Below are 24,447 nucleotides of genomic sequence, written 5' to 3' on the forward strand. Positions count from 1 at the left end.
TTCCAACACTACAGGGTAAAATTACCCTAGAACCAACCTACTTTAGACAAGAAAGTTAAAACTATAATGCCAATGAATCCTTCCACTTTAAGGAACCCATGCACAAATGCATCCAAACATAGTCAGCATAACTAAAAAACTATAGAAATATGAAGGACTATGCTCTACACGCACAACTATAGCACCGTTGTAACCATACTCCAACCTACTCTAGACACTCGGCTCCATTAAGGTCTAGTTCTCAGCAAATATGGGTAATCTTATTCCTAGAGGAAGTTGACAAGCTGAAAAGGCTCCCCACTTCCAAGAATCCTTTAGTCAAGATACTCTTTAAAATCTCAAGCTATCAATATTCTTAGCCAGATCATGGAAATAGAGTCAAGCTCCTCATTTTGGGAGCATATGATTGAAACTCTCGACACAAAGCTACCAAATGAAAACCTCAAACTAGGACTTCAATTGCACCCACTAAAGCTTCCTCATAATTAACAAGAGGGAACACATTTTCCACTTCTAGTAGTACCCTAATTACAATTCTAAATACGCTCATTCACATTTGCATCTAGAACCCTAGCCTCCAATTGGGTAGAAGCTCTAATCTGGCTCAATCCCACACTACCAAATCCATCTTGTCCAAGAACTAGCTTAACCAAATCTATGACTATGTTGATTGGGGATGAAAAAATTATTCATAGATGGTGATTTTAAACAGGACATCCATTATGTGAGGATCGACATTTTGAGAGGGCCAAATCATCAAAGCGCAAAAATGCAGCTCAAAAATTATAGAGCAAGAGACAAGCCTCCCCTCCAAAAAAGCCACTCACACACACCAAGCTAGAGCAGCCACCTATCACACACACTAAAGGAAGTTTAATATAAATGTAACATGAGTAGCAAAGCCATTCAAAAACTCTATAGTAATTATGAAATCCTCCAACCTACCCAAAATAATTTTTGAATCATTGTAAATTATTGGTGGATGAATATGAGGGAGGAGCAAAAATTAGGGGTACAATTTTTGACATGAGGTAAATGATTTGCTAAGAGATTGAAAGAGAAGCAATCTCATTCCTTCAAATCATCAGTGATCCTTGTGGAGTTGATCCTTGTGGAGAAGGGAAACAAGGTAATTTGCATATTTTCCAAATGATTTACTACTTTATTAGACTCCTAATTGTAGTGAAGAGAAGCAATTTATTCAAAATATTTACCCACAAGACAAGCCTTAGACATGATACCATGTAACTTCCAATCTTATAACCTAACTATGTTTCCATCTTAAGAACCTCTAACACCACCCGTAGCTCCCCTTCATTGTTGGACCTAGTCCTGAGGAAGAAAGAACTACCTTTGTAATACTACATTTAGCACAATAAAACAAAAGCTCCTTCCAAACAAACAAAGTTTTTGCTGCATCAAAATTTGACTTCAGTAACTATCCAAAGATAGCCTCTAGGATGTCCCTAATCATTTAATTCAACAAGACTGCAGTTCATTTTTGTAGAATGTCAAAGAAGCCACCAGGGTTCTACTTAAACAAGAAATTACAAAACCTTGAGGCAAGATTTTACATGAATGAGTCTAATGATCAGGAAAGGCATGCTTAAACATCAAATTTAATGTCATGATGAAGACCTCTGACTTGTAGATTGTAACAAATACTTCAAGAACAGTTCTAGCAAATGAGCCAATTATGTATGGACTATACTTGACATTTGCAGCAACACTAGCATAGTTAAAAATAATGTAAGGAAATGGTGAGATTCTCAAAAGAGAAATGGCTTAGAACTAATGGAACGAGTTTCCTTTTCTTGCTAGCCTGATCAATGTAGATTTCTAAGGCCACCTTTCAAGCCATTTTTGTGTTAGAAAAGAGATATTGACCATTATAAGATGTCTTACAAATTCAATCAGCTGAATTTTATCAACATGGAACCACAAGATGATGGGAAAAAATTTACATGTATTTGGCTGTGAAAGGTAGACCCAATGAACTAAGGCAAGGACATGTCAATATTGGTTCTTGCCTTTATTATCAAGAATACAATGTCGTATCCAAATGTCATTCCAACTAGCCACATTGAAGGTGCAAAAGGTAGTAGAAAAATAGGAAACAAACCCATTGACCCAATAAGCACAAATACCAGTGCTTTCACACTAAAAGTTGTTGCTTCCCAATCCAAGATTGGTATAATCACCTACCACAAGGTACAACATAAGACTTTTATGAAAGAAATTTTCTTTTTTAGAGTAAAGAAAGGCAAAATCCATGTAATTTGTCTTCCAACACTAATGCAAGAACAAAATTAATTCTAGTATGGCTAGTCACAAACAAATGATCATAAACTCTAGCAAAAGATATGGAGCATTCTAAACTATAGATATCTTGCTCCTCCATCTACTTCTCCAACACTTTCAAATATATAAAGACCACCTAGAAAATGATAGTGACTCACAATCATTTTTAGCCAAATAGGCAAAAACAACTACAAGCATACATGAATGTGCATTCACATTAACACACATAGAGAAACATCAGTGCTTCCCTCCCTTTGGCTTATTCTAATATTATTTTCCATATAAAACTAAATAATGTCAAGAAAAATTGTCAATTGCAGTGGATAAGTCAAAAAACTATCATAACACGTACTCAAAAAATAATGCCATCTCAATTAAGCTGGATGGTATACCATATTTATCAATGATGAAAAGAAATTGAAAAGTTAATTTTATAGATCTCCAAAGAAAAGCACAAGGAGTTATAACATTTCAAAACCTTGTCAATTAGAATTGGCATTCCCCAGATGATGAAAGCAGCTACAAGTGCCAATAGAGAAAAGCATAGTAAAACCACCTTAATCCACCAGCATATGCAATACTTGTCTACTTTTTTTAGAACTTGCAACGTCCCAAATTCCTGGGGCTCTGGTTCATCTAAACAACCTTATCTAACATAATTAGTTTTTTCCTAACATGTCACCTGCCTAACATTCTAAATGACTTCCCTCATTGATTCAATGAAAGCAATGGACAACTTCTTGTTCTTGTCTTTATTATGAATAGGCCAATCCAGTTACATGTATCTGTACACATAGATCACAAAAGGAAAGGTTAATGAGAATGATTTATATGACCATAATTGTATGTAAGATAGCTCAATTTAATTTATTTTAATAGATCAAAATATTATAAAAATAGCACATCATGATCCTACAAGAGAATATAGAATAATTACATTTAAAGTGAATGACTACTGCTGTACAGATTGCTTTTTCTAGTTACCACTATATGTCATTAGTCTAACACCCTCCAAGAAGTTCATGTGTGGAATTATGGGGTCTTGATCTAGATATTTTGACCCAAAAAACCAAAATATTCAAGTTAATACAATTCAAAGATCTTTTCCACCTTATCACAGCTTACAATTAACAACTTGCTAAAAGAAAAGTTAGGCCAAATGGAATGTTCATATCAAGAAGAACCACAGGAGTCTAAAAGACATTGTGAATTTTTTAATCAAGTAATGTTTCTTACTTGTAAGAAAACCTCAAAAACACAAAAGTCAATAATCTAAAAAGTTCTCCACAATTGCACATTAAATAAATAGCAAAAAATCTGCAAAATAATAAAAAGGAAACTTGACACCAACTTGTATCAAGAATAATTGGCGATAAGTTTAACAACTCTTTTTAGTTGTTGAAACTTGACATACATTATTGCCTACTTTATAGATCTTATCTCAATGTGTTTTGATAATCCAAAAAGCCATCTTTCATTTAAACTAAGCTGAAATTTAAAATAATAGTAAATATAATGTGGCTCTCTCAGAACGATACTATTGAGAGGCCTTAGAGAACACAAAAAGTGTTTTTGCACCATGAAACTAACTTCAAGGTTGGATACACAAAACATAATGTAGCTATTTGTCTAAAACAATATATTTCAAATGCCTTAGGAAACTTTAAAGGTGTCTTTGCAACATGAAAGTTGAAAATAATTTACTTAGGTTGGATATCTTAGATAAAATCTCTACAAATTCCTTCATATGATTTTAAATTGGAATTGGTGCCATCATGTGAAGTTAGGAATTTAACTTTAATCTATCTTCAATAAACATGAAAGATATAAATCTTGGTACATAGCAATTCCTCAACTAAGTTTTATAAATAGAAATTAAAATCTTGTGTGCTATGATTAATCTCAAGAACATCAATCCTAGAGTCCCTCTTGTGGATGCACATTCATCATCAAATAAGTGTATCAAAGACTTGCAAATTAGATAGTGATCTTAAGATATCTGTTACACCAATGAGAGTCTGCCACTCTCTAAGACTAAGAAAAATTATCTTTGCTAGTTACCTATGAAACTAACACAACACCAATTTCAAAACAAGAAAAAATGCAGTGCTTGATAAATGAGATGATTATTGAGCTTATAGTAATCTTGTATTCCTTTCAAAAGCTTGAACAAAACATCTCTCACTTCTACTATCAACCATTTCTACAAGATTCTTGCATGAGCAAATCTGAAAGAGTCAAAACAAGTGGATAAGAAACTACTTAACTAGTAAAACACACAACTTTGAAGTTGATGAATTCTAGCAAAATCAAAACTCCATTATCAACAATTTAGAGAAAAATAGTTACCAGTCTCTTCTTAGTGACAACAACTTGCACCTGAGCAGCAACCCTTTTGCACCTATCATTTTTGTTGTATTAAAAATGAGCACAATTTGAGAACAATAAAACATTTCCATGACAAACCCCAAGGTCAAGTTCGTAGTTTTTTTGCATCTAATGCACACTGAATACTTTAGTTCAGCTTACCTGATAGAGTAAAAACCATCAAAACCTACAAAAGAGAAATGACAAACCTGGGATCTCAACAAAAAGGAAAGAAGGTTCAAACACTGAATTTTCTAGGAGTTGCAAACACATTGCCCAATTCTCTTGCCAATTCATTTCCCAAATAAACAAATTTTGTGAAAAACTGAACCATCAACTATGTGAGTGATGCATATGCAACCGACATTTTTGGGGTCAAAGCCACCAATTAATATAAGGTTTCTAATCTCCACGAGGTCCATGAGGAATAGCATATATATATTTACAATTGTAATTTCAATGCCACAATGGAATACAATGAATCTAACAAGGTTTTGACTGCAATAGACCCTAGCAGTTTGAATAATTATATGTGACTATCTCTAACTTAGCAATTATGGAATTTGCATGTGCCCTACGAACCATCTTTGATAGAAACAGCAATGCATCTATTTGCTGCAAAAAAAAAAATGGTACCCTAATAGAACCAAAATATTTACAACACGTTAGAGTCACAAGGAAAAACAAATGCTGATATGAGAATTGGTAACAATCATCAATGCATTTAGCATTTAGCCTAGTGTTGGTTGTTTGCTATACTCTCTCAGATCAGGTCAATTTTAATTTGTGGAATAATAATATGCTAAAGATGCATTATTTCTATAGCAGCAAGGTGCTTTGAAGTTTGGGGATGAGGATAGATCTCATTACTTGCAATCAAAAGCAATGCACCATCCATAATAGTAGCACCTTTTAGCATGGTAGCCATAAGAATATCATGACCCTAAATAAAGTAATTCAAAAGATGTAAATCAATTCATTATTGAAAAATCATCATTTATTATCTAAGTTGAAAAACTATATTTGACTAAAAATAATGACATATCATAAAAGCTTCATACATGCATTTTCAAATCCAGGGACATCACAAAAAGGACTATCTTCCTTTCCACTACCATATGCCCCACAATGTGAATTGAATGATGTTAGTTATTTACCATGCTCCAAACCAAAGAGAAAAGCATCATTCCACTTTCATAAACCTTTCAATTGTCCATTATGAATAAGAAATAGTAATTATCCAAACCATCCTTGTTCACAATGTCCTCTATACATATGCATGAGAGCCTAAAGATTTAGTAAATTTTAGATAGAACCCAAGTAGGAAACAATAACTTATTGGAACAAAAAGATGTGTCAAGTTTAGCATACGGTTGACTTACCTCAAACAAGCTTCACCGTCAGAGCCAATTGAAGATGAAGATGATAATTTCTATTTCATACAAAATTAAGAAAACTTGTATACTCGTGATGTTGCATTACATAGAAATTAAAGTTGTATACTGCATGGAAAAAAGCTTCACTATAGTAGAGGGAGCAACATATTTACATAGAAATTTTAGAATGAAGAGTATGGATACAAAGATAACACACCAGACAAATGACACAAGAGATTTGGTCTCATGTAGCAAAATGGGAAAAAATGGGAGATTTTGAATAGATTTCAAACATCCATTTAAAGATGATAAATTTTGTTACATGTTTTATGTGCATCTACCTTATGAGACTTATATGCAAGCTGTCGAACAAAGGAGCAAGCACGATGAGGAAGAAAAAAATTAGTTGAAAGGAAATGTATTGCATGAGATGAGGGGAAAATTAGAGAAAGAACAAATTAGAGTAGAAAGTAATTAAAATGAAATTTTAAAAAAATCTAAAATAACTAAAAAATAGTTATTTAGAAATAAAATTTTAGGCATGTGGGTAACAAATTTTTGACCAAAATTTGTAAAATTGGAAAGTAAAGCTCCAACATAAGCTATATGTAGGCCTATCTAACTAACAACTAATTTTTTTTGTAGAGCGACGAGATTGAAGATCAATGCAGGGCACATTTTCTTCGTTTCAACTTGGCAGTGCCTTGTTCTCATATCAACGAACTCTCCCTAATCCCTGAAACACATACAATGAATCTTTGCTTAGAAATATTTTATCAAATTATTTAATTTCATCTAAATACTATTGCCCATTTAGTAATAAATAGTGACAGATAAAAGTGTTATTGTTTTAGGTCACCACTACATTATGAAGGAAATCATTCTAAACTTTAAAGCGCCAATGAAAATTGACCTTGTAACCCCTTTTTTATGTTTCATTTGATTGAGCTGATAAACAGGAGAAATAGGCCACTTCAATACTGTACAAGAAAAATTGAAAACCAACATTTTATTGACTAAAAAATGTATGAAAAACAAAAAAACATTGAAATTTCTTCATGTTTACATAATATTGTCCTTTTAAAGAAAATTCTTATCTTTGTACTAAGAGTTGACTCCCAAAATTTTGATAATATGTGGGTATAAAATGATCAGATAGAACTTACAAAATGTTTAGTCATGGAGTAAACTAATAATATGTGGATATAACATGATTGATCATTTTAGACTACTTGTAAAGGAAAATCAAATGCTGAGTTAATCATTCACCTAGCCAAAATCAACTACAATGTGTACATACTTTCTTAAACAATTAACAAGGTGATTTCTAAGTCAAATCTATATATGGATTTCATGGAAGTTTTTCTTTTCGTAATTTCTAAGTCAGCTCAAATCTTGTGTTAACTCTACTAAGATATTTAGATCATAAGAACCATTTCTTTCTATTTGAAAGTCCATCTCCTTCACACAATTAGTAGAACAATCTTCAATATTATTCTGAGTGTAAGATGATTCTTTTTCTCTAATCTGCAAAGCAATTGATGAATTATTGGATGTATGATTGTTTTGATCAATACCCATTTGAATTTGTTTCTTCTTCCCACAAGAATTCCAAATCATTTTTCCAATCTTACTGTCTATTCTACCAAGAAGTAGCTTGGCTTTCATGGACCACCTATTTAATTAATATATAAAATGTATTACATTTCACATAAACTTGAATACATGTATGAAATTGAGATTTCAAGAACACTCAAAAAAGTACCAATTTTTAACTGTTGAGGGTGCTTTAAAGATGTGGTTTTGCTGAGGAAGGGAGGAGGCACCTTGTTTCAGACATGGTTTCAAGTAGTTCCTGGATTTTTTTCCACATTTCTGAAGCTCTGAATAGGAAGCAAACCCTTAAGTTCACACAAAATTTTCAAAAAAAAAAAAATTATGCTTGTCAAGTGATCAAGGTTAATAAGACTAGAATAGAATAGTTGAAATTCTATGATATTATTATTCTAAGATTTCTAGATTCTGATTCTGTAATATTTATAGATATCAAGATTTGTTATCTTTTTTCCAGTTCCATTTTATTCTTATAATACAGTAGGAAACTTCATCTGAGGTATTGATCATTGAGATAATAAATGTTATATAATGTCTCTCACAAAACAAATTAACATAAAACTTTAGAATTTTATTAGAAATTTTTCAAGAAGAATTATGTTTAGGATCAATTATTTTCTTCAACTCAATCTCAATCAGATGATACATTATAAAATTTGATTCTTTACTCTAACTCAAACTTACTTGATAATAGATTATGAAGTATGAGTTGATATTTTGCAAATGTAAGAGTCTTAACATTATAAGAGCTAAAAATTAAGTAGAATGTTTGAGACCATTTTGTTTTCTAACTCAATATCATTCTGATGATAGATTATGGAATCTGAACATATTAACAAATGTTAAATCCAAGAATCTTAACATACAAAGGCCTAAAAACTAAGTGAAATATTTACCACATAAATGAAACAGCATAAAAGAAGAAATATGAAAACCATAACTATTAACAACCTTACACAGAGACCATACAAAATGGGTGAAATTTATGTCTAACAAAAGATATTTTTACTTACCAACCAAGTTAAGATGAGGGATTGCTCTCCAACATCCATAGTCGGAGCACCAAAGATCCTTCCTATGGCAGAAACATGAACTAAAACTCATTACAAGATCCCAAGCTCACAACTATTCTAATGCTTTCAGAGAAACTATGCTTTAACAATCGATTAAAACTTATTTAAAGTGAAACAAATGATCTTCTTACTTATATAGCCAAAATAAGATATGAAGTGTGCATGAAAGCATTGTTGGACTAAAGATAAAAACTTGTGTTAAACAAGTTGGATGTTTATGGTGGGGTCCTTCTCCTCATGTTCAACATGAGTCATAGTAGACATGCATGCAAAACTAACAATATCAGATTTCCATAATCCATTTGTAATGCAAGTTCATTTTGGATTTGAAAGAAAACTTCAAAGATAAGAAGTATACAACTTTAGAATGAAGAGTATAGTAGTATACAAAACTTCAAAGATAAACAATATAGAAAAATAAGAAAACTTGTATACTCACGATGTTATATTACATAGTATTCCTGATGAGAATACTAGAGAATTAATTCATGTCATTTCAATGATTCTTAAGAAAAGAAAATCAAAATAGTACCTAAGGGGCATATTCTAATAGAGATCACTCTGCATGATTTTTAGAATAATATCTTGAATTTTTAATTTTCTAAAATCAAAAATTAGTAATTACATGTATACATAATCTATATAAGTTTCATTGACATTACTATAGGCATTTGATTATGAAGAAAAACCTATAGATTAGAAGCCAAAAAGCCAAAATAGTTATGATTCGACAGTTTTGTGATTTGAGAGACAAAGAACCCAAATATTCAGAAAATGACAAGAAAAAATGGAAAAATCTCTACAGTTTTAAGACTAGAAGATCTTCATTGATGGGGAGAAAAAAATTCACCATTTAGGGTGTGGTAAATGCAAGGAAAAATCAGACTCGTACCATGCCAGGATTCAAATTAAATAAATTGAAATAAAATGTGAAGGGGTTTACCTCAAAAGTCTTTAGAGATTGTATGCGTTGGGGAAAAAGGTAGAGCTCACAAGTGTCAAAGGAATTTTTTTGACATGTATTACTTCAATAAGAATAGATGGCACTTGTTTGTAGATCTCATACACCACCATGAGTGCCGCTACGGATGTAGGAAAACCCATGTCGTTCAAACTCCTTCACAGAGTTATGGATTGTGCCTCCGATTTAAAACTTATTGTAGTGAGATTACACATTGGTACATAAAATTTAAAAAATCCTTGATTTAAAACTACTAATAAACACATGAACCCATGTATTGACTTTGTAGGTATGGATTGAAACTCACAATTTTGCCTATAACAAGTTGTTCAGATCATGCATGTAAAGTTGTTCGGATCAGATAAGTCTACACTTACCTGGACAATAGAAAACACATCTACAGCAACAATCTTCATTCCCTCAATGCCTATTGTGATCAAAACCAACAAAATGCAAATGAACCTGCGCAAGTGGAAATGTTTTTGTTTTTTACATCTAAGCCCCCTATTGGTCAAAATTTTGACCAACACAAGGCTTAGATGTAAAAAGAAGAAATTTTTGCCTTCTACATTTCGACCAACCTAAATTTTTTTTGTTGATGGTCCAAATTTTTTGTAGAAAAATGAGGTCAAATGTAGTAGTGTAATGAGTTTGTAAAAGACTGATAAAGCAGCAAACTGAGCAACAATTTGTGATTTTTGTATTAAGGACAATATATTGTGTATCTGCTTATGTGCAATTACCAGCACATACTACATCATGTATTTGTCCAATAGGCAAGTGTGCATAACCTAAATCAATAGTGTATGGAAGATATTAATGATTTACAGAGAACAACATAGAAACAAAGCATTGGGAAAACAATTTCTATTGTATGATCGATATAGAGAATTGTATTTGGAATCAAGGCTTGTGTAGTTAACTGGAGGTAGTACACTAACCACTGATGATATCAACTAGTGCACAAGTACAGAAGTCACACATGTGAAATTTTAGGTATAATTATTAGCTAACAGCATTAATTAAATATATTTTTTATTTAATTAATTTATGGTAAAATGTGAAGCTGACTCAAGGACTTAACATTGAGTGTGGTATAAAGGAAAGATGTTTTTTGAGTTTTAGATATCATGGATGAGATCATTGAGCAGAGGTGAATTGTGAATTATGAAGCAACAGAGTAGAGTGATTTACTAATGCGTGTAAGTGGCCTTAAGGGTTACTATTGATGGTTTCAGAGTTCTAGATCTAATTGCATGATCTGAAGGTAAAGAATTTAGATGTACTAGATAGAAGAAGAAGCAGAAGATTTTCACACATCTATTATTCTAGAAGGAATAGTACTGAGATCAATTGAACAGTGGGTTTTTTGATCTGATCTTGAAGTTGTTTAGACAGTGGGTTCAGCTACCTTCTACAACTCCTAATAGGGTTGGAATCTCCTAATAGGGATTCAAAGTCTCCTAATAGGGACTTATTATACTAAATGTTATAATAGAATCCTAATAGGGTTCATCCTCTAACAAGTAATATTCATATTAGTACATCATTTTGTGGGTATCATTCCCACCGGGGTTTTCCCTCTAATCAAAGGTTTCCCTAGTCAACATATTTGGTGTAATTGTGTATGCGCATCTCTTTATCGTTATTGTTATAATTTGATTAAATAGTTGATATTTTTTTGAAAGGTTAAAATTCTTATATAACTAATTCACGCCCCCCCCCCCCACCCCCAAGTTATATTGTTGGACTACTATTTTTAACAATTGGTATCAGAGCTTCAGGTCCTTCAAGGGAAGTCTAAAAACTTTGGGAGATCCATGGGAATTTTTTCAAAAAGGAAATTCCTAGATTTGATGGCACAAACTACGATAGTTGGAAGGATAAAATGAAGACTCATCTCTTGGATATTGGCTTGTAAACAAGATATCTAAAAACATTGCAGAAGAAGACCATCTTGAAACCTATACCAAGGAACAGAGAGAAGTATTAATGGGCAACATAAGGGCAAGAGAAGCAATATTGTCAGTGCTACCTGAAAGTGAGTACAATCAAGCAAAACAATTCAAAACTTCTCATAAAATTTGGAAAAATTTAGAGGATAATTATGAGGGTGATACACATGCAAAAAGGGTTAGATTGCAAAATTTGTATTGTGCATTCCAAAATGCTAGAATGATGGAAGATGAATCTATAAGAAGCTATGTTGGCAAAACATTTGATGATGAAGTGATATGGAAGATCTTGAAAATTTTGATACCACCTTTCAAGATAGTTGCACAAATGATTCAGCTAATGATACCCTGTATTAATAATTTCACCAAAGAAACATTGCTCAGTAGATTGGAAGGTGCAAAATTTGATCTAAAACAATTTGGAGAATTAGCAAAAGTTGAGATAGCATTTAGTGCACTAAATATCAAACCTAGTTTAGCAAGGAACACAAAAGCATAGGGAGACATTGCTAGCAGTAGAAAGTCTATTGAGGAAAAGATCCAAAGAGGGAGTGGCTCTTCTTGTGGAAAGAGAAAAAGATGGTAAGAATATCTTTAAATGTTGGACATTTAATGAATATGGTATAGAAGACCTAGAAATTGTTTATATGCTAAGGAAGAAGAAGAGGAAGAAGAATCTGATCAGAACATGAGTGAAGATGAATTAGGGTTTGTAGCTATAAAGGAGGAGGATCTTGATAGAGAAATTAGAGAATAAAGTGCATTGATATCACAAGTTGAAAAGAAAGATTGGATCATTGATAGTGGCTATTCACATCACATGATTGGTGATATGAGCAAGTTTGTCAAATTCAAAAGCCATGATGGAGGAATTGTCAATGCAGGGAACAATGTAGCCTATCACATTACAATAATTGGATCCATCACACTTGATGGTAAAACATACATTGATGATGTTTATTTTGTTGACAGACTGAGACATAACTTGTTAAGTGTTGGACAGCTTATGGACAAAGGTTACCAATTGTAGTTTGGTAATGACACATGCATTATCAAGAATAAGGAAGGAAAACTACTTGGTACTGGTACAAGAAACAAAGGTAATGTATTTTAGTTAAATTCCATTGAAATAACATGCTTGGTAGCTAAGATTGACAATAGTTCATTATGGCACGGAAGATTTTGTCACATTAACTTTGATAACATTGTGAAAGCCAGTAATACACTTGTTGTGAGAGATTTACCTAAGATCACTAAGCCCACTAACACTTTTTGTAAGGAATATATCTTGGCTAAGCACAAGAGAGTCTCATTTCCTAGCAAGTAGTTTTGTACTACACAAAAGATGGAATTGGTTCATATAGATCTGACTGGTCCTACAAGAACAAGAGGATACTATGGAGAAAGGTACCATATGATTTTTTTTGATGATTTTACTAGAATGATGTGGGTAGCTTTTCTTAAGAAAAAATCAGAGGCATTTTAGAAATTCAAGATATTCAAGAAGAAAGTTGAGAATGAATTTTGAGTTAAAATCAAGAGCCTAAGATCTGATAAAGGAGGAGAATTCACTTCTAGAGAATTCAATATCTATTGTGAAGAGCATGCTACGAAGAGACAACTATCTTCACCCCATACAACTGAGTAGAATGGGATTGCTGGAAGAAGAAACAAATCAATTGTTGAAGTAGCAAGAGCTATGTTATTCAAAAATGATGTTCCAAAAAAATTTTGAAGAGAAGAAATTAATATAGTAGTATACACACTAAACAAAGTGCAGATTAGGAAAGATATAAACAAAACACCCTATGAGCTATGGTTTGGTCACTCACCATCAGTCAAATACTTCAGGATATTTGGAAGAAAATGTTACATCAAAAGAGATGATGATATTGGTAAGTTTGGTCCAAGGAGTGATGAATCTATGTTTCTTGTCTATTCATTAAAAAGTAAGGCTTACAGATGTTTCAACTATAGAACAAAACTATAGTAGAGTGTGCAAATGTTAAAATTGATGAAAAGTTTGGCACTAAGGAAAAGATGATGGATTATAACTTTGATGGAGATGATCATTATGGGATGACCGATAGATGGAATGAATTATTTCTCAAAACTAACAATGACTTGTAGAATAATGTGCAAACTAAAGTAGCAAGAGAAGAATAGACCACAGTACTTAAAATAAGAGTTGAAGCAACAACTCCTACCTCAAATAGGAATTTGATAAGAAATCATTATGCTGATTAGATAATAGGAAGTAAAGAGAAGGGAGTAATGACAAGGAGCAGAATTAATGAAGAACTATGTTTAATATCTCAAGTAGAACCAAAGAGCAAAGATGAAGCAATCAAAGATGATCATTGGATAAGAGAAATGGAGGAAGAACATTGACAGATAATTAAAAATGACACATGGGAATTAGTTCCTAGACCAAAGGACAAAAATGTGATTGGCACAAAAAGGGTGTTCAAAAATAAAATAAATGAACAGGGACAAGTAATAAGAAACAAAGCAACACTTGTATGCAAAGGTTAATCTTAGCAAAAAGGAATTGACTATGAGGAGACATATGCACATGTAGCAAGAATGGAAGTAGTCAGAAAGTTCGTGGCATAAGCATCAAATTAGAATTTTAAGGTATATTAGATGTATAATAAGTCAACATTCTTGAACAGAGAACTTAAAGAAGTAGTTTACATTGAGAAACCAAAGGGTTTTCCTTTGACAGAAGAAAATGATATGGTTTGCAGAGTAAAGAAAGCCTTGTATGGATTAAAGCAAGCACCAAGAATTTGGTATGCAAGGTTGGATAAATACTTAGCAAAGCTTGGATTTGCTAAAGGAATAGCAAAAAATAACTTGTACTTGAAAAAAATAGAAGATGGTTTGTTGATAATTATTGTATTTGTTGATAACATCATTTTTGGAGGAAATGATGAAGCTAGTAACAAATTCTCAGAAGACATGAAGAATGAGTTTGAAATGAGCATGATAGGTGAAATGAAATTTTTCTTACAATTGCAAATTGTTCAGAACAAAGAAGGTATCTTTATTTCTTAGACCAAGCATCTGAAAGATTTTCTAAAAAGATTCAGCCTAGAAAATTGTAAACCTATTGGAACTCCTATGGTAATTGGTCACAAGTTGTCAAGAAAGGATGAGACACCTACTATTGAACAAAAGAAGTACAAATCTATGATTGGAGGATTGTAGTATCTAACTCATAGTAGACTTGATATAGCTAATGCAGTTGGAATTGTGGCAAGATTTTAGGCTGATCCTAGAGAATATCACCATGTAAGAGTAAAAAGGATATTTAGATATCCCAAAGGGACATCTAATTATTGCATTTGGTATGACAGAAGCAATGATTTCACTCTTTGCACTTATACAAATGCTAATTGGGCTAGAGATAGGGATGATAGAAAAAGAACCAATGGTGGAGCATTCTTTCTTGGTGGAAGGTTGGTTTCTTGGTTCAGAAGCAAGATTGCACCTCACAAAGCACTGCAGAGGTAGAGTATGTTGCAGCAACAAGCAACTATAATTAGGTCATATGGACAAAGCAAATGATGAAGGATATTGCAATTACATTCACAAAACCTGTTATCATTTACTATGATAACACAAGTACTATTAACATGTCTAAGAATCATGTTTTGCATTCTAAAACTAAGCACATAGCCATAAAGTATCATGTGTTGAGAGAGAAAGTTGCAAAGAAAGAAATCAGACTAGAGTTCATCAACACTAAGGAATAGATTGCAGACATTTTCACAAAGGCCTTACCTAAGGATACGTTTGAGTAACTGAGAGGCATGCTTGGGGTTATGCCCCTACCTAGCTTAGAGTAGAAGATGCAAAAGTGCATCAATCCAGGGTACATAGCACCATTGTTAGACTAGACTAAATGCTGATGCTTCCTCAATGGGGGAGTATCTGTGATGAATAGAGTCAGCAAGGACTCTTGGTAATTGGTAATTAGTATGCAACAGTGTCTTTAGACACTTGTATTGTTTATAGAGTTATATGAAAAAGTTGTAAAGCAACAAACTGGATTGTGGTCATGTTAATAGATTATTTTATGTTCAAACAATTAAACCATTTATGTATTATCTTTGACATTGATGTCAATGGGGGAGAGAGTGATATGAAAAACATTGAAGAAAACATTAGAGAGAGATTGTACTATGGGGGAGAAGTGTTGCAATTGAGGATTTAGCAAGATCTAATTGATGAAGAGACTTGTTGGTATTCTAGAACTAGATTTTTTCATCTATGTTGCCATCAATGCTAAAGGGGGAGATTGCTAGCATGTATGCTGATGCTATGGGGGAGTATTGCAGAATATTGTTATGATGTATTTATAACTATGTTTGTCATTGATGACAACATAGTAATGAGTTTGTAAAAGACTAAAAAAGCAACAAATTGTCATTTTTTTATTAAGAACAATACATTGTGTATCTGCTTATGCGTAGTTACCAGCACATACTACAACATGTATTTTTCACATGGGCAAGTGTGCAGGACCTGAATCAACAACATATGAAAGATATTGATGATTTATAGAGAACTGCATAGAAATAGAGCATTGGGAAAATAGTTTCTATTGTATGATCGATATAGAGAATTGTATTTGGAATGAAGGATTGCATGCTTAATTGGAGATAGTACACTAACCACTAATGATGTCAGCTAGTGCGCAAGTATGCAAGTTGCATGTGTGAAAGTTTGGGTATAATTGTGAGCTGACAATATTAATTAAATATGTATTTTATTTAATTTATTTATGGTAAAGTGTGAAGCTGACTCAAGGACATAACATTGAGTGTGTTATAAAGGAAAGATGTTTTTCAAGTTTTAGATATCATGGAAGATTGTTGAGTAGAGATGAATTGTGAATTGTGAAGTAGTAGAGTAGAAAGATGTTAATACGTGTAAGTGACCTTAAGGGTTATTGTTGATGGTTTTAGAGTTCCAGATCTAGTTGTATGATCTAGAGGTGAAGAAGTTTGACATACTAGATAGAAGAAGAAGTAGAAGATTATCACACATCTATTATTATAGAAGGAATAGTGTCGAGATCAATTGGACAGTGGGTTCATTGATCTAATCTTGAAGCTGTTTGGACAGTGGGTTCAGCTACCTTCTACAACTCCTAATAGAGACTCATTGTACTAAGTGTTGCAATAGACTCCTAATAGGGTCCATCCTCTAACAAGGAATATTCATATTAGTACATCATTTCATGGGCATCATTCCCACCAGGGTTTTCCCTCTAATTATTGTTTTCCCTAGTCAATATATCTAGTGTAATTGTGTATGTGCATCTCTTTATAGTTATTGTTTTACTTTGATTGAATATTGGTTGAGATTGTTTTAAAAGGTTAAAATTCTTATATAACTAATTCACCCACCCCCCTCCCTAGTTATATTGGTGGATGACTATTTCTAACAGAAGTTGCAGAATGAACAACAGTAGAGTGATCTAAAGAGAGAAAAGGAATCTGTTGAAAGTTTCAACAAGCCAAATGAAGCCATCAAATACTTTGAGAAATTATTGAGATCCCCTAGATCCAATAATGACACATCTAGACTAGGATATACAAGCACTAAAGATGGAGAGTCGTCCAAAAGTGCTGAAGAAAGGAATAACAAAGGTAAGAACTACAAACCTACTATCATAATTGTGGTAAGAAAGGACATACTACTAATGTGTGCAGAAGCAAGATTGCAAATCAAAATGTTAAGCACAAGAACATGATTCATTTTCATAAGTTCAACAAGAAAGGTCATCAAGCACATGAATGCAGAACCAAGACCATGCACATTCAAATATTTGAAGGATATTGCTACAACTGTCAAAAGTATGGACATAGAGCTTTTAAATGCATATCTAAATCAATGTGGTCATCAAGTAGGCCAACAAAGGTAAGAAACAATGGCAACTCTTATAACTAGGATTATAATACAAAATATAGCTATCACTATTATCAAGAATATGGAGGTGTAACTAAAAATTTCATTAGGACATATTTTAGAGGTAACTACCAGAGGTGGTTAAGTCAAACCTAATGTTTCAGCTATTTGAAAATTGATCATATCAGTAGGTTTTCTCCAACAAAGATGAAGGCACCAAGTTGTGAATTTGATAAAGGAAAAGACAAGGTGAATGTTGAACACATCAGAGAAGAGATGAATAAGACAGGGAAAAAAGAAAGATGATTGTAGCACATCAAATGGAGAAGGGATCACTTCACCCAATGAGTCAGGTGATCACCTTATTAAATAATGCAATCAAAAGGTATGTGGGACTAATATCTAAAATCTATATCATACTTTAGTTCCAAAAGGTTCTAATACTAAAAAGACTATATTAGCATAAACAAAGATGCAAGATGTTGTTAGGAATTCAAGACAAATCTTTAAGTTTTTCAGGTTGTTTCTGCTAATGGAAATTTCCCTATATGTGTCGAGTGAAATGTTAGAAGATGATGAGCTCATGGTGGTTGCAAAGTAATGGAAATATCAATAGATGTTGAATGATCCTAAAAATTGGTTGATGTTGAGCTTACATCTATGTAAGCACTTAGCATTAATTACAGGGTTTTCAAAGGGTATTTAATCAATTTTAGCTCATTCTTCATCATTTCAAATCTAAGAAAGAGTGAGAAGAGTAGAAGGCAATCTAGAAATCTATTTCAAGCAATTACAGGAGATTCTAGCAGTGATCTCACATCCATTCGACAGATTTCACAAGGTATTTATCAAGAGCTGAGCTATGCAGTTTTAATTTTCATAAACCCTAGTTTCACATTATGGCATCAAGTTCAAAGAATGTAGAGGGAAAGGAAGTTTTGAACATTGAGTTAGTGAGGAATAAAGTCAAGAAACCCATTTTCAAAGCTATCCCTAACATTCCTCATAAGCAAGACCCTTCTGGTGCATTATCAAAGATTTTGTCGAATGTAATAATGGTGCAAGATGTAAGAAAATGCTACAACTGTAAGATAGGCAGGATTGGGGATATGGAAATCATAGAAGCATACAAAAAAAATTTTGACAACAGTGTTTTGAAAGAAGAATTCAAAATTGTTGAGAGAAAGGGGTTAACATGAGCCCTAGATTTTCTAAATGTATTTAAGATAGAATAGATAAGAATTGTGCTTAGCTGAATAAATGATGGCTCCTTATGGCTGGAGAATAGACCTTTCAAGACTATTAAGAGAATAATCCATAGGGTTATTGGTTACCCAACCCTAGATTGGCCTAAGACATTGAGGAGTGATTCAAAGGAAGTAATTGAGAAGAATACTGGAGTTGTCTAGAAAAAGAGAGGCATGACAATATACACAATCATTGATCCTCTAATAAACTTTTCTATAAGGGTTATATCACACAAGTTCTATCAATCTAGTAGATTGAATAGTGTTCCCTATATAGCTATGGATGTTGGATATAAGATTGTAAAGAAGAACTACAGTTGCAACAGTTGATGGAAAATCTTGGAGCAATCAAGAAAACTAAGAGTGCACAATGCAAATTTGGCTCTATATTGATTTGTATATTCTTTTATGTGAAAAACACATTTTTTTCCCTCATTAGTACTATGGGATGGAAAATAAATAGATCAGTAGCTATACAGATTGGTGAGTTTATTGAGCAGTTATGAGAAAATTTTGAATCCCTAATGACAAGCTACTTTGAAGATTTTAAGTAGTCAATAAAAAAGAGACTAAGAATACCAGTATCCTTAGTTGAGAAACACTATGATGACATTTTTTTCTTGTGGATGTTGATTATACATTTGTATAAGCTGCTACACCAAGGGTGAGATGGTTGAAACCCTTAGGTTATGAAATAAATATGGATGAAGCCTTTGTAGCTATAACAGCTTTATTTGCAAAAGAGGTAGATAAAAGTGAAAAAATATTTCGAAATTATGAAGTGGAAAAGTCCAAGATCACCATGGAACTAAAGACTACTTTAGTTATCAAGAAGGACAAGTTGGTGAAGAATTTCAAAGATAGGTTTGGAGAAGGTGTTGGAGAAGAAGAAGAGGGAGGAGGAGAAGAAGAAGAGGAGGATGAAGAGGAAGAAGAAACCCAAACACAAACACCTCTAGCTTTGACACAAGGTATGGGAGAAGAAAAAGAAGAGGAGGAGACTGAAGGTGCCAAGGGAGAAGAAGCTAAGGAAGCACCTACTCTTGTTGAGCCAAATAAGAGGAAGGCCAAGGCACAACCTATGGCAAGGACTAATAAAATTGCCAAACTAAGTCAGCCAAAGCCCATTGCACCTACAACAAGAGTTAGCACATGAGCAACCACACAAAAGCCCAAGGAAAAGACTAAAAAGTAGAACAAGAAGGTTAAGAGAAAAAGAGACCCAAGAAGAAGTTATATTGCACAATTAGATTCTGAAGAGGAGAAAATAGAGTTGGATGACATCAACCAATTCAATGTGGTGAGTCATAACCCTCTTTTAGATCTTGAAAATTTATGTGAAAAAATTAAGAATAATGCAGATCTATCAAGATTCAGTCATGTTGATTTTGATAAATTGGGTAAAGTGGAGAAAAACCAAGTGGATGAGGCCCTATATGCCATGATGGAAAAATTCAAGACAACTCCACTAGAATTTGCTAACTCTGTGCCTAAAAGTCTATATGACATAGTTGAGTAGAAATGACATTACTATCTAAAATTGGAGAAACAAATCAAGGAGACTACACTAGCCTAAGTAATGCCTAAATTAACTATGGCACAAATTGGTAAGGCTATAAAGAAGTATGTTGTTAAGTTCACACCTAAATACATAGCCTTTAGCATTTTGCAAAATAATATTGAAGATCTAGCAAAAAAGTCCAAATTGTTAACATAACAGTCAAGTTTGTTATTAGTGACATACCCTTATTCAGATTGTAAGTATCTACCAAGTTTATTGTACAATTAACAATGTTAACCAAGCATTTCAGTTGTTACCAAGTTTTATAGTTACTACCGAGTCCTTTGGAGAAATTTTAGTCTATGGCAAGCAATTACAACTATTGTGAAGATCAAAAGTGTAAACCAAGCATCTCAGTGTATGTTGAGTTTACCAGTGAAAATTGAGTTGTACAGTGCTTAACAAGTTTTCAATTGATATAATGTGATTCCATTCTCAAATGAGATACTCAGTGTTAACCAAGTGATTCATTTTATACTGATCTCATAGTTGAAGCATTGACCGAGCCAAGTATTACGAATCAAGTGATTCAGTTCATATGTCGAGTTTCACAATATTTATTGAGTCAACAGTGCAGACCGAGTTCAAGACTACTTGGAAGTGATCAATATGGACTGAGCTTCTATGTCTACTGAGTGCATGATGATGTTGAGCATTAACAGTGGATTTTGAGTATCAGAACCTCATCGAGTTAGTCTTTAGACCCCAAGTGTCTACATTTGAGATCACTTTTTAATATTTGTGTAAACTAGTATTGTGGCCAACTTTGTAATTATATAATTGGATTGGTATATATTTAATGTATTGTATCACATCCAAAATATGAGAAGAAGATGCAATGTCATCGAATGTAATTAGAAAAGAGTAGAAGAGCAAATTACAAAGGCTACAGCAGTATAAGGAGCAGCAAAGATATACCTATCACAGCAAGGTGATTTATACACACAAAAGAAGCTCACTTAGCAAACCAAGTTATAAATCAGAGATCAGCTACTGCTTCATCCTAACAGGTGGATCAGTCAAATCCTTTAACAAGGTAGACCTAAAAATCTTATGTAAATCTCTTTACTGAGTGTATGCTTCATTATATGTTTTTAAATCCTTTAACAAGGTGGACCTAGCAGTCCTCATTGCTCCTAATAGGACAAATCATCAAAAATGATCAATGTAAGCCTTAATAGACCAACTTTATACTATAGTACTAAAGCTTGTGGGTATCATCCCCATCCCAATTTTACTTTCTATTTGGAAGGTTTTTGAGTCACCAAATCTATGTGTTAAAGTCTTATGTATGCTTTCATGTTTTCAGTTTCTCAAGCATGCAGTTAGATCAAAATTCACATAAAGGATTATTTGCTAATTGAAGTTAAAAGTTTTTAGAGTTACTAATTCACCCCTCCCCTCTCAATAACCTACCCAGTTATAATATTTCCAACAATTGGTATTAGAGCATTGTGGTTCTCAAAGAAAGCTTAACAATTTGAGCAAAGATCAAAAGCCATGGGGATGTTCAGACTTGACAAGGATATTGACAATGAAAAGCTAGATTTGGAAATGGCTATTGTCCAACTCAAGAAAGTAAAGGAACAACTCTCTCAATCCCTGAAGAGAAGAAAATATCTTGCAATTCAAATGAATGATCATCTCTACACTGAAGAAAGAATTGAACAGTTGCATTTAGCAGATAGCTCAGATGAAGCAAATGAAGTAATCAAAGAACTCTTAGAAAAGAATGGTTCACTGCAAGAAGAAGTAAGAAAACTAAAAAGAGAGCGATAAATTGAGTTAGTAAGGCTATGTAAAGTCATGGAAGATAAAAACAAGATAAAAGAAGAAATAGAAGGAAAAGATAATGAGATTCAACATCTATCCCTTCAACAGACTGACTTCATTAATCAGCTCACCAATGCAAATGAAGAAATCATGAATCTAAGATCAGAAAATGAAAGATTGCAGAATGATCTAAACTCTAAAATGCAAACCAATGAAAGAATGATGAAATCCCAACCAAACATGAATTATTTGAATGAGAAAAACCTCTATAGAAAAAAAAAAAAAAAAAAAGGAAAAACAGAAATTGGATATAAAGAAGGTGAATCTTCCAAGAAAGGAGCTCAAAAGAATCAAAGACCTACTTGCAATAACTATTGTAAGATAGGTCATATATCAAACAAATTTTGGAGCAATAGGAAAGAAAAAGTCAATGGAAAGTGCTACAATTGCAATCAGCATGGTCATAAGGCTAATGAATGCAAAGAGAAACCAAGATTTGAATGCAAATGTCACAAATGTAACAAAACATGGACATAAGTCATCAGAATGCAAAACCAAGATATTGAATCCAATAGAACAAATTGTAAAAGCTAGATTTGTTTGGGACTACAACACCTAGTGTAGATGTCATTACTATGGAGAATTTGGACACATTGGAATCATTTTTTGTAAAGCATCACATGAGAAAAAAGGATACCACCAAAAGATGTTTCATTTGTACAGAACTTGATCATCTTGCCAAGAACTACATGAAGACTAGAAGAATTGAAGATGAAAAGAAGGCAAAAGTTGGTAACATTAGAAAATAGATGAGACGGCACTAGGTTCCAAAGTCTACCAAGAATGCAAGTCTAAACAATGATGAAAAAGTCACTCAAGTATTGGGTGAGTCCACCATTTGTACTTGATTTCTCAACAGAGAACTGGAACTAGGCTGCCAAAGAAGACATCTAAATCAATTCCAGTTGACATGACAAAAAGATCCAAATTAGCATTCAAGATGCAAAAGGGATCAGCAAAAAATAGATGAAAGTTATCACCGAGCAAGTTTGGGTTATTGTCTTACCGAGGAAGGTTGGGTCACAAACTTTACTGAGCAAGGTCGGGAGTAACTAAATCTCATATGTTGACTGAGTCATGAAGACTTCACCTAGTGAGCAATAAAAGAAAGTGGATGATAGTCTATTAATTTGATCTAACATTCATGCTGAGCATTTATGGAAATATTTGATAAAAGGAGTGAAATTGAGGTTATTTTCACCATGAATTTTCAATAGCTATTGTGGAGAGAGATCTTCAAGAGCATTCAAGCAATTTGAGAGAATTGTTACCAAAAGTTTTTGAATTCTCTTGAACCCTACCAAGAAAAGATGGCATCTAGTAGTAGCAAAGTGAAATGAGATTCAAATATGTTGGTTCATGGATTTGAATGCAAAGCACCAGACTTCAAGCTAACACCTACCATCATAAAAACCCTAGATCCAAGTGGAGCACAGTCTTAAATCCCTCCTAAGGAACTGTTGATTAATGATATACATTCACATTTCAAATGTTTTATACAAGATATAGGAACTCTAAAAATGGATGAATGTCTAAAGGAGGTATGCATTGATGGTGTGTTGAAACCTGAGCATCAACATCTTGAGGCAAAAGGTTTAATGCATATTCATCAAATGCCATGAGACCTCCAAGTGAAATGGATAAGGTTTATCCTTAACCATGTGCATAATGGTCAATTGTGGTTGGAGTAACCAATTTTGATCACTAAGAAGATGATCCATAGGATCATCGGTCTCCCAATGTTAGAAAAAGATAAGACAACCAAAACCCTAGGTCAGGTTGAACTGGAGAAGAAAACCCTAGCCTAGTGGGATGGAAGAGGCATGAAGATAAGTAGCGTAACTAATATGTAATTGAAGTTTTGAATTCATATTATTGCCCACAAGATCTACATTTTGAGCAAGTTGAGTAGTGTATCATGCAAGGCAGTAGACTTGGTGTACAAGGTAGTCAAGAATAACCTATCTCTTGACCTTGTCGAGATACTATTGAATTAGTTCAACAAGAACATGGATAGCTTTGATATCAAAGAGAAATCCATGTAAGTTTCGCTCACTTTTGACATGTTTATTCTTCTATGTTCAGAAATTCTTTCCATCAAAAGGAACTGTTGTTTGGAGGAAAGATGTGCCATTACTCTATTAGATTAATGAGTACATTGTTGAAATGAGAGAAAATTATAATAGTATCACAAACAATTATTTTGATGCATTTAATTAGAAAATGAATAATAGATT

The 24,447-nt window shown here is 33.1% G+C and overlaps 1 pseudogene; it reads right to left on the bottom strand.

The window, feature by feature from the left end:
- Positions 1–1,584: 1,584 nt before the first annotated feature.
- Positions 1,585–24,447, bottom strand: part of LOC149528234 (uncharacterized) — a 37,074-nt pseudogene continuing 14,211 nt past the window's right edge.

This window comes from Cupressus sempervirens, chromosome 11 (assembly GCF_028749045.1).
Source record: "Cupressus sempervirens isolate cs-2001-9-10 chromosome 11, ASM2874904v1, whole genome shotgun sequence".
NCBI lineage: Eukaryota > Viridiplantae > Streptophyta > Pinopsida > Cupressales > Cupressaceae > Cupressus > Cupressus sempervirens.